General features: G+C 36.9%; 1 non-coding gene across 1 annotated transcript; it reads left to right on the plus strand.

Annotated features, from left to right (window-relative positions):
* The first annotated feature begins 2,249 nt into the window (after positions 1-2,249).
* LOC123832394 lies at positions 2,250-2,356 on the plus strand. The gene has a single exon (XR_006788048.1). It is a non-coding gene; the product is annotated as a U6 spliceosomal RNA (small nuclear RNA).
* The last annotated feature ends 233 nt before the right edge of the window (positions 2,357-2,589 follow it).

Below are 2,589 nucleotides of genomic sequence, written 5' to 3' on the forward strand. Positions count from 1 at the left end.
GGTGATGAAATGTTCTGAAATTGATTGTGGTGATAGTCACACAACTCTGAGTAAGCTAAAAAACACTGAATTGTGCACCTTAATAATGAATTGTAATTATATCTCAATAAAGCTGTTCCTAAAAATGCCTAACTTGTGCATTTCTAAGAAACTCTTTGGGGGGGGGGAATGAGGACAACTGTAACTGGACAATAATTAATAAAAAAAAAAAAGAGAGAGGGTAAGAGAGAGAAAGAAGCACCTAGGTGACTCTGAAGCTTCTAGTCCTGAAATCACGCTTTGACCAGAGAAGCTTTAAGAGACACAGTGAAATTATATTTCTTCTTTGGGGTCAGTATTGTGTCAGCTCTGTACTGAAGTTAAAATAACAATTACATATTTTAATTTTTTTCATACATGCTAGTGGCATCATACACACATATACATATAAGGCTTCTAATAACACTTAATACTAGTATCTTGAAAAAGTACATTACTAACACTACGGGATTTATTATTCATTTTATTGAAAAGCTCAAGATTTGGAATTTGTAAGAGAGCTGAGTTTGAGTCCTAGCTGTATTATTTACCAGTGTCATGGCCTTGGATTACTTAATCTATCTGAGCTTTAGTTTCTCCATTTATAGAATGGACATAATAATACTCAGTGGATTTTTATAAGTACTAGAGACAACATGGCACACTCATAATAGTCACTCATGAGATAACTACTATTATCGTCATCAACTTTGTGTGAGATGGGAGGATTTAGCCCATTTTCCTTTTCATGTCTACATCATTCCATATTTTCTTTTACATTTCCTAAAGTTTTAAATTTTGGTTGTGTAGGAGATGCTTCTCTAAGATTATTTTTCTTCATCCATTTGAAAAAGGCATTGTTGTTTGGAGCTCTAGTAAAATCCACATGAAATGTGTATTTTTAAAGGTTTTATTTATTTATTTTTTAGAAAGAGAGGAAAAGAGGAAGAGAGGGAGAGAAACATCCACATGACAGAGAAAAATCAATCAGTGGCCTTTTGTACATGCCCTGTCTGGGGACCAAACCCACAACCCAGGCACATGCCCTGACCAGGAATAGAACCAGCAACTTCTCAATTTCTTTTTTTTTATTTCATTTCATTTTAATCATTGTTCAAATACAGTTTTCTCCTTTTTACTCCCAATCCAGCCCCCCCTCCCACCCCTCCCCACTTCCCTCCCATTACCACCCTCCCCTTAGTTTATGACTTTGTGTCCTTTAAGTTTGTTCCCGTGAACCCTTCCCAACTGTCCCCTTAAATTCCCTCTACTCTCTTCTGTGGGCACTGTCAGCCTACCCTCTATTTCAGTGTCTTTGGTTATATTTTGCTTGTTTCTTTGTTTTGTTATTTAGGTTCCTGTTAAAGGTGAGATCATATGGTATTTTTCTTTCACTGCCTGGCTTGTTTCGCTTAGCATAATGGTTTCCAGCTCCATCAACGCTGTTGCAAAGGGTAGGAGCTCCTTCTTTCTTTCTGCTGCATAGAATTCCATTGTGTAAATGTACCATAGTTTTTTGATCCATTCATTTACTGATGGGCATCTTGGTTGCTTCCAGCATCTAGCTATTGTAAATTGTGCTGCTATGAACATTGGGATGCATAGGTTCTTTTGAATTGGTGTTTTAGTATTCTTAGGATAGAGTCCCAGCAGTGGAATCACAGGGTCAAAAGGCAGATCCATTTTTAGTTTTCTGAGGAAGTTCCATACTGCTTTCCATAGTGGTTGTACCAGTCTGCAGTCCCACCAGCAGTGCACTAGGGATCCCTTTTCTCCACAACCTCTCCAACACTTGTTGTTTGTTGCTTTGTTTATGATGGCCATTCTGTCTGGTGTGAAGTGGTATCTCATTGTGGTTTTAGTTTGCATCTTTCTGATAGCTAGCGATATTGAACATCGTTTCATGTGTCTTTGGATTTTCTGTATGTCCTCCTTGGAGAAGTGTCTGTTCAAGTCCTTTGCCCACTTTTTAATTGGATTCCTTGTCTTCTTAAAGTGGCAACTTTTCAATTTCAATTTGTGGGACAACTCTCTGCCAACTGAACCATACCAGCCAGGGCCACATGAAATATACTTTTTAATACATAGGTGTGTGCTTTTTTGGGGGGGTATTGTTTCTGATATTAAGGGATTCAAAGTAAAAGTTCAGGATATTCAATAACGAATTTTAGTCTCTTTCATTCTTGGGTGCAAATCTGAAATAATTTTTATTTTTGTTAAGACTGTTTTCAGTGCTTGTTTCAGCAGCACATATACGAAAGTTGGAACAATATTGAGAAGATCAGCATGGCCCCTGTGCAAAGATGACACATAAATTCGTGAAGCGTTCCATATTTTTAAAGAAAACTAAAAAAAATAATTTTTTTCAGCCCTAGGTGGGTAGCTCAGTTGGTTAGAGCATTGTCCCAATACACAAAGGTTGCAGGTTTGATGGGATAGGGCACATACAAGAAGCAACCAATGAATGCATAAATAAGTTGAACAACAAATGGATATCTCTCTCTCTCAAATGAATACATTTAAGAAATTAAAAAAATTTTCAAACTGAGTTACTTAATTTTGTTTTAGGAC

This window comes from Phyllostomus hastatus, unplaced genomic scaffold (genome assembly GCF_019186645.2).
Source record: "Phyllostomus hastatus isolate PE091 unplaced genomic scaffold, TTU_PhHast_1.1 phas_scaffold_182, whole genome shotgun sequence".
NCBI classification, from domain to species: Eukaryota; Metazoa; Chordata; class Mammalia; order Chiroptera; family Phyllostomidae; genus Phyllostomus; species Phyllostomus hastatus.